We start from the raw sequence: 10,407 nt of genomic DNA on the forward strand, positions 1-10,407 counted from the left end.
GGCGACGAAATATCAGTATGATTGGTGATTATTGCGGGTCACCTGATCATAGAGAACTTCAATGTGCACCACGTCGAAATCATTAATAAGAAACACAATTAGAACTTCCTTTTCGCTTAGTAATCACCATAATTAAATTTTCCACCATGAGCTAGATTCAAACGTTATCACTTCGTACGCATTACTTTCTTTAGTATGTGTTGTACAAATTCAAAAGTACAAACACTGTACAAATTCGCGAATATTTTGGTAATTTTATAAAGATCTATTCGACTCATTCTTAAATTAAATTAGGCAAGTTAATATCAATGATATTAAATAAAAACTCTATAATATTAATATTTTGGCTTGTCGGATTGTGTATTAATAAAGCTGTCGGCTTTTCTATGGTTGATAGGAGTTATAACGGCTTGAGTAAGATATGAAAAACGATCATATCTGTATTTGACTTTCGTCTACAAATTATGGCACATTTTGCTCGAATGGTATACTTGAGATATCGTTAAAACCGAGTATCTATAATTTGAAATTCATGTTATAACTTTAAGTATTTAAACATATGGACTAATTATTGAAAAACATAATTACACACATTTTGAAAGAAACTTAAGTAGGTATTTTAGTGTTTTTTTTTATATTTTCAAAGTTTAACTCTTTAAGGATATGTCCTTAAGAAGATTATGTAAAATTTAAATTATTTCCAGACAGTTACATTACTTTAGATTTATTTTGTTGGTAATTGATACATTGAAAAATAGATTTAGGTAGGTATTGAGCTAAATTGTTTGTATATAGTAGAATATAAAATACGTGTAGTAAATAGGTAAAAAGGTTTATGTTTATTTTTATTTAGTTATTACAACTATTATTTTGTACATATTTTATTTTAAAATGTTTTTTGTGTTAAAAATTTAAGTTTGATTATTTTTTAATTTTTAGTGAGTTGGGCTCAATTTTTTTGTTAAATATATTTTTATATAGCAGTATTCCAATATTTTATAGATATATAAGCCTTTAACAAGTTAATTACATGCCATAATAGTCAGGGAATTAACTGTTCCGATCGTTATTGTTTTTATTGGTGATTCAGCGGGATTTTTATTTTACAATGTCTCTAGCACCATTAATAACGACTTTCAATTAATATCCAATTTTCCCATAGTTATGCACGAAGATATGTGGATTAATGCAAACAAGTAAAAGTTTTTCTAATTAATTTATAATTGATTTCCCGTTTTGTTTTTATTAGAATAAGATATGGTGCTGACCCGTCACGACCTTGACCACAATACTGAAGGAACAACGACGTCACATTCTCGGCCATAGTATATTTTTCCCGCGCTGTCTTTCGGTTTTACCCAGATTGTGATGATTCCGACTATTTTACCTAATAATTTGAGATAAAATTCATTGTAATATAATGAATCATTCGAAAAAAAAAACAATAATGATAGAAAGTTACGGTTTCGACATATCTGAAAAGCAATTTCGACCGAGAGGAAGGCCTTGAGACTGATAAAGGTCATGACCAGCCGAGGAAAATCAACAATTTTGTTTAAGGCGCGGTGAATTAATTTTAAGGTATTTTGGTGTGATCGCAGCTTTCAAAATATATTGCGTAGCTAGCCATAATTTTAGATGTCAGACAATGGTACATCAATCAAAACAAATAATAATTTTTACATATATTCAGTTTATATATGCCCTTTTGTCTTCGTTACTTGGATAAAAGGCCCCAATAACTTCCAAGTCCTTGGATCTTCGTAAATACATTTTTATGATCATTGCTGCTCCATCACACACTGTAATATTTTTGTGGATGTCCAGAGAAAACAATTAATTTTTGGATACGATCGGTTCTGGAAGTATATGAATATCTTCCCTATGTACCAATAGCACGCTATTGTAAATTATAATGTATGATATGACAGGAGGGTCGAAATACATTTAATTATAACGATATAATTCAGATTATTATATAAATTATTATATAATTAGATTCAGATCTGCAATGAAAAACTTCTGAAAAATATCACAAATATGAAGAAAGCACCGAGTTTATATTTCAGTTTTTTTCTTATCACTTATCTTGTTATATTCTTATTTTTTATATATGTTATAACACATGGGCTGAAAAGTTCGAGACGTTGAACAAAGAAAACGCTGTATTCATGTACCATTAAGAGTAATCTCCATTAAGAGCTGCACAATTATTCCCGCTCTAACATTTCAATACCACTTTTGTAGAACGATTTATCGTTTGCCTCAAAATAGGTCTATAACCAGTTGCTGTCCACTGAGATAGCGACCGTTTAGATTCCAGAGTGATGGATCCATGTTTCATCCATTGTAACATATCGATATAATATATTCCGGTTTGTTACGTTTAAACATGGCCAAACACTGCTCAGAATCATCAACACGTTCTTGTTTTTGATCAACAGTGAGAAATCACGGCACCCACGGAAGAACCACAGAAGAAAACAGAGCTTTCTCATAGTCTCATACTCATATAATATAAAAACAACACTTTCTTTGATATATTTACGAAGTAGCTAACTCACTCAACCTCCTTCCTTTCAACCTTTTCGATCATTAAAAAGAATTTTGTCGATTTTTTTATGTTTGCTGGTGTTACACCTCATTCGGACGTCCACTGCGTTATAGATCATTGGTGTCTCTACGACCACGTTTGAAGTCAGCAAACCAACCTTTTTGTTGTTGTTTATTATGGATGGTCCTTATAACACTTTTCAAGCCATTGCTTCTCTTGAGCGATATTGTTTCCCATCAGGAAGCTGTGTAAAATGAAAACACTAAATCATTTTTGATCCATTGTTTTAAAAATAACAAAAGTAGTGTCACTCTTAACACCATAACTTATAAACTTGTGAGTCGAATATTAATAAATTTTAATTTTCGTTTGAACGTTTGTACTAACTGAAAAAGAGGTGAATGCAATAAAACTAGCCCCGTCTATGTGTTAGGCCCGGAACTTCAGCCCCGGTGTTATTTTGTGTTTCGATTTTCTAAATACTATTCAAAATTTAGAGTATTTTATGATGACTATAAGTATATAATAACTTTAATATCATTCAAGATTAGGTTAAAAGTATTTTTGGCCCAAAAAAATATGAAGGAAAATTAATATTGATCTAAACACTTTTGCAATGTTAGAGCATCCGAGTTTTATGCAAATGTTGAAGTCGTACAGAAGAACAGCTGGGATACACGTTGCAAAAATTGACCTGAAGTATAACCTGTTAAATTTATAACTGGATGACTGCTTCTGTTACTCGCTATTACTGGTCTTCTGGAACCAGGCTGTTTAACTTATTTCATCGGTAGACATCGGTAGACATCTGAAGTAACAGTCATTCGGCTTTAGTAACTGGCAATGTACTATAAAGGGTCAATTGGAAAGTTCCCGGACTGACACATAGATGGCGCTACTAGAATTAAATCCATATGTTTTTTAGTTAGCCCTAACCCTCAAAAGATTCATGTAAAATTTCAGGAAAATCAACTATCAAGGATTGGTATGCTAAGTTTAGACGTGGTGAAATGAGCACCGAAGACGGTGAGCGCAGTGGACGCTCAAAAGAGATTGTTACCGACAATAACATTAAAAAATTCACAAAATTATTGAGAATGACCGTAAATTGAAAATGAATGAAATAGCAGACACTCTAAAGATATCATCTGAATGTGTACATCATATCATTCACGAATATCTGGGTATGAGAAGGCTCTATGCAAAGTGGGTGCGGCGCGAGTACACTTTTGACCAAAAAGAACGACGAGTTGATGATTCGGAGCAGTGTTTGAAAAAAGTCTAATCGACAGTCATCCGAGTGGACTGTGGACTGCACACGATAAACCTGCTCCAAAGCGTGGGAAAACGCAAGAGTCGGCTGGCAACGTTATGGCGTGTGTATTTTGGGATGCACATGGAATAATTTTCATTAACTACCTTGCGATCACATAACGTTATTGGACCGTTTGAAGGACGAAATCGCCGAAAACTGGCCGCATTTGACGAAAAAGAAAATGCTAATTAACCAAGACAGTGTCACAAGTCAGTGAAAACGACGGCAAAAATCGATGACTTGGGCTTGGAATTGCTTCGTCATCCACCGTATTCTCCAGATCTGGCTCCCAGCGGCTATTTCCTGTTTTCAGATGTCAAAAGAATGCTCGCTGGGAAGAAATTTTCGTCGAATGAAGAGGCGATGGCCGAAACTGAGGCCTATTTTAAAGCAAAGGACAAATCCTACTACAAAAATGGTATCGAAAAGTTGGAGGGTCGCTATAATTAGTGTATCACCCTTGAAGTGAATTATGTTGAATAAAAAAAATTTTGCCAAAAATATTGTGTTTAACTTATGTTATGGTAGGCCGGGGACTTTTCAATTGACCTGTTATCTTACTGATTCTATTTGAAATCGTCGCCACATACTCTTGTCCTCGCAAATTATGAAGCCGCATTATTGAAAAGATTCGAAATTGCATTTGCGGCCATTTTCTCTGCTTTTGGATTATTCCTGTCACATATAAACGCCTGGAAACAGTTGTTTGATGAACTGCTAATTTTTTTTTAAGTCTGAACAGGTTTGAACTGGTTAGTTCATAATTGTCATCAAAACGTCAATACAATTAGGATATGAAGAAACACCATCACCATAACTTTCTAAAAGGGTTTGATGAGCTTCGGCAGCAATTTGACTTTTCTGTATACTCTCGATTATTCAATAAAACTAAATGGACAACTGCTATTTTATTTAGAAATATGCCAAAACTATCGAACGTAACAGTTCATAGTTGCTTATAATGATATTTCCATTGACATACATCTTCTTTCTCAAGTTCAAATATCTGAAATCTTACACCTAATAAAACTCAAAGTCCATTTTTGCACTTGCACTTTGATTTCTACCGTAGAAATACCGATGACAATAACGAGGGTGACAAGGTTTTACCATTACGTATATAGAAAAACACTAAAACGAAAAGTGGTCAAAAAAAATACTTGCTGACTTTTGTTTTATAGAAAGATATTTTTTGGCAAAAAGCAGTTTTATTTCTCAAGACAAAGCACTCAAAATAGAGGCTTGTTTAAGCGATGACGCTTCATTCGACCCAAATCTCTTACTGCCATACATCATTTCTTTCAGTTTTCATATGTTCACACATTTATTTAGTTTTGGAAATAAGACATCTTCGCTGGGGGATAAATCTGGAAAATATGCTGAATTAGTTAGTAGCACAATTTATAGATTTTTGTCCTGATGACCACACACGTATTCACCCGTACATTGTTTTGAGAGAACAATACTTTTTTCTACTCCAAATGCATTGGCTTTTGCTTGAAATTAATATCAAATATGTCCAAAAACGTCCTTTTTCTATTTTTATTTCAGTATCTATCTGGCGTACGATGATTTTTATCTACATAATAGTAGGAATAGCGACCTCAACACGCCATAACTCTCTAGCTTGCTGGACCTGAATGAAGACTTGCCTATGCAAAAACTGACAATAATTACTTACTAGGCAAGTAATCGTTTATATTTATTAACTGTCGCATCTAAATGCTCTTGCAAAACGTATAGGAGTTAATGGGAACCCTCAACTGGTTGTCCACGTATCAGTTTTACAAGATCTCCGGGAATATCCAACCATTAATGCCTTTAATGCTGAATTTTTAGCATTTTACTTTATTAAAAGTCCTAGTCGGATATAGAGAGATTGCCTTTCATGTAAACTTCATCGAAATGGCCATTTTTTAATCTGATTTTACGTTTAATTAAATATATTCCAAAATCTTAACAATTTTTCAACTATAAAACAATAAAAGCACGAGAAAAATATGTTTGTCGTTTAATACCTCAAGGTTGATACGTGCTTTTTAGTTTATGTTAATACTATAAATAAATAACGACTTCTAATAAAATAAATCGACTTTTTTTACATACAATTATTTATCTTCATGTACAATCAAAACAAGTTCTCTTAGATCGATTAAAACCTGCTCTTAACTGTACGTTCTATAAATACCTTTGTACTAGCAATAATAAGAATTATAATAAACCGACTAATGCTTAATAATTTAGACTTGTGCCGTCTACAAGCATCTTGAAAACATTATTATATTTGTCTGGAGGTAGGTTAATTATCGATAAATAATTATTTTCTCGCAATACAAGCACAATACAGCAGTAAATTCATTTTGATGGAATATGTTAATAATGTATTGGATACTTCGGTAACTAGATTTATGTAAGCACTATGTCCTCAGGTCTTAAATATCCTGAAGAAACAATAAAGATATTAATTTTTCATTGCCGCTAGTAAATCAATCAGCCAAGTGGGCAATTATGATCACTATTATGATTAGAAATTTCACGCCAATACAGTAACTGATCTACTGTGCGAAATATGTTATTCCAAATCTAATTATAAAGGCCATTAATTACATCACTATCATCTCATGTGATATCATCTGTATGTAAACGTTTTAGACTGCCCACTCCAGTCTCATCACATACACCCAACACTAACTTTCAATTATCCTCCTTATAGGTTTTGGTGGGCTGGAACACAAAGTTTAAATAATGTCTCTATTAGGTTTACTGGAAGTATTTATTTATATACCAACATTTTGTTGTCAAAGGATAACTTCGATTTGTGTCCAACAAGCCGATACATTTGGTTTAGCTTAGATCCAAGTTGTTTTCGTTTCACCAGTATGTACTTCTTCAAGATTTGAACGCCCTCTGACTAATGAAGTTGGCAACTATTCCAAATATTCATTCATTAATAAAACCTACATAAGTAGATGTTGTTTCATTAACTTATAAAAAAACAATAAGTACTCAACCACAGTTGTTTTTTATTGGGATATGTTGGTACTCTTTATGTAGCGTTGGGAACTTTCGACTGAAATTGACTATCAACTGTTTAGTAATTGACTACTTTTCTATCGACTGTTTAAGTCGCTATTTTTGGTTCGACTGATTTTACTACTTTTTACTAGTGACTGTTTCAGTCGCTATTTTTCACCCGACTGATTTTGTTACTATTTACTGTTTCAGTCGTGTACTTTTAGTTACTAATTTTGGTTCTACTAGTTTCATTCGACTGATTTTTAACATTCTGATTCTCTAGTCCTAGCCGCGACCTTGACAAAAATATACACACTTTATACTTACATAGATTTATATGTAATATATATAGTTTTATGATTTTTTGGTAGTTTACTTGTAAATAACAATATGTTGTATATTATTATAGCAGCACTGGAACGATATTTTTCAAGATTGTTAATGTAACAGGGTAAAAAGATTAAAATGGTGAATAATAAATAGTAAAATACTTTTGACTGTTTTTATGGTAATAATAGGTAAGATTTCGATTACTCTCTCGATTTTTGTTAAGAAAAAATTCCGTTCAATAATAAATAAAACATTTACTTTATTTAAAAAAGCTCTAGTAGTTATTGGGCGATCATTTTTAATTATGTCATGGGTTAGCTTTTTGTTTTCTATGATAGGTATATGTTTAATTTTTATTTAGTATTTATGGTTATTGTACATCTTTAGTTTTTAGATTTTGATTATGTTCTATTGGATCGTCTATATCTATTATAGTATATTATTTAAAAATAGCAATTAACATATTAACATACGACAAAACATTTGTTTGGTATTATTCCTTTCCGTAGAAAAATTCCATTCCTATTTACTGAACATTCAAATATAAAAGTAATTCTACTTCCTTTAAAATTAAATTATTAATTGCATCTTAATAGTATTCAGTAATTATTTTTCCTTTTCTTTTTTAAAATTAGTATGTGAAGGAATATGTACATCTCCGTCTCGCTTATACTACCGTTGGAAAATATAACCACATATAAAATTAACAGGTCCAAGCAATCACCTCCGTCCTTTCCTCTCTCACAATTTATACAGGCAAGGATTCGTACATTTTCTCCTGGTATCACGAATTGAATAAAACAGTCGAACCGTGCTAGTTTTTTGACTATCGACTGTTTCGACTGCGTTGCGACTATCGACTGTTTGTTTTCAGTCGATTCAGTCTACTTTAATGTAATTATAAATTGAAAGTTTCATTCTGTATGTAAGCAGACAATAAGAATTTATTTATATTATAATGAATTGAAAATTTCATTTTTTGTGCCAGCAGACAAAACCCAATTTTAAATTCATCATCTTTGGTTTCCGCTTTTGGTAATATTGATAAGAATCGTCGATGTTAAAACAAATGTGTTTATTCGCAAACAATACTGTTATTTTATTAAATGTATACAATAATTCGTTTTAAAATTTTCTACAAAATATACTCACACCTAAAATTTAACACTCAGTACAATTGGGCTATTTATTATACAATGCAAATTTCTTTCTCCACTTCTGTAATAAGTAACAATTGTGCATTTTCTTTATGAACTTTCATGATACCTTTCTTGTGTTACTTGTAGCAGCGTGGATAAAGGAAGCTATATTTGGATCAATAAAAATATCATATCATTGTATAATTGTAATTCTTTCTAACATATATAATTACTGGTATATCTTCATCTATCCCAGTGTATTATTATGTAGGTTTCTTTATTTTCTTAGTACAAATTTCTTAAAATATCTAGTGTAACATTAATTGCATTATTTATGGATCACCTCTACCTTCGTCCGCCAGCTTGGCTTTGATGATATCCTGATTGGCAGTCTTTCGGCCCAAATTTCCATAGTATTCCTTATATAGAATGGTTTTCCAAGTTATATTGTCTCCAAATTCTACTAGTCTACGGCTGAGCCACTGCAATCAATGATTTTGGTGGCTGTCACCATGAACTGCAAGCTTCGGTACAAATTCCAACTAGACTATGTTCACAGCAACTTCGATCTGTCTTTGGTGGTCTTACACTAGTGATATTTTTCAAAGCATGGGAGATTCTAATAGTTTTTGGCTCGGACACTTTGAGCACCTTCAAAAACTCTAGAACTCCACTCAACTAAGTCAAGAAATGCTTCGAGTAATTACGGAATTATTGCCAATCCAGCGTCAACATATCTTTTTTCCTTAATAATTAAGTTCGTTCCAGTTATGTAAATGAGTTCAAAAGAGAACAACCTTATGATCTGTCCGGATTCCTATCGATTGCGTCAGTTGTGAAACGTGTAAAAACAAACAGTTTTAATTACAATAAAACTATTTTATTTCACGGAAAAGAGTGTGGACTTATAATATCAACGAGTGCCTTATGATAACATCACATCACAAGATATTGGCTTTTTTTTAAATTGCATTATTCAGGAAATAAGTAACTAGAGATAGTCACCAAAAAATATCGAGATTCTAATGAAATACAACACCCGCAATAACCCAATTAATTAATATGAAGATATCATCTATATGTATTCGTCTTAGCATTAGTAACTTAGTAAATGTATTTCGTAGCAAAGCACCAACCGAATAATGCATGAACATAAAAAGTTAAAATTAATATCATAAATAATGTTAACAATCATCAAATAGCATCGAAGAATTTTAATCCGTCATTAGTTGGTGTGTAGTAGTAGATTAGAAAATTAGAAAAATCCATAGAAAACAAATTAAATAAAAAAATAAAAAGGTACCTGCATGAGCGAAATTTCAGAATATTACATAAAATAAAAGCTTGAAATAAATAAATTTAGTGACTATAAGAACCCATCAAAATAAAATATGACAGATACTGTTTTAAAAGTCGAACAGTAAAATATATAAGAAAAAAACAAAGCAATTTTATTTAAAAATGTAGTAATTACAATATATTTTCAGAAATTAAACTATTATCAATAAGAGTGGTATTTTTATTGTTTTTCGATGTATATTTTAGGTATGAAATATGGAGTAAAGTATAAAGATTATAGGAATACATAAACGAAGTTATAAAAATAAGCAAAATAAAATTAAATTAACCACATAATTTGCATAGAATGAATAGATAGGACAGATCTTATCTTTGCTTGTAATTCTATTGATATCCTAAGTGACACCCAGTATTTGAATGTCTCGGTTTACTACTTCTTCTGTACTTTTTCTGGAAAACTTGTTTTGTGTATTAGTTTTGGCGAAACATCCCCATAATTGAATTCCGTATGTCCTTTTCTTCCAATTAACTAATAGCTTTTCCTATTTTTTAACACCAATTGTTTCCTTTTACTTTTTATATATTCCTTCCAGCGGAGTTTTGTACCAAGATTCATTCCGAGATAATTAGCGTTGTTGCTATATGGTATTAATAGCATTCTTATCGTTATTTATTTTCGTTAATTTTTATTTTCCAGATTTGGGTCTAATTATTTATATTGTTATTTGTCTATTGTAATTTAAACAGACAGCAAG

This window comes from Rhynchophorus ferrugineus, unplaced genomic scaffold (genome assembly GCF_030347505.1).
Source record: "Rhynchophorus ferrugineus isolate W39M unplaced genomic scaffold, kcgeb_rfMv2 rfM11, whole genome shotgun sequence".
Classification (NCBI taxonomy): domain Eukaryota; kingdom Metazoa; phylum Arthropoda; class Insecta; order Coleoptera; family Curculionidae; genus Rhynchophorus; species Rhynchophorus ferrugineus.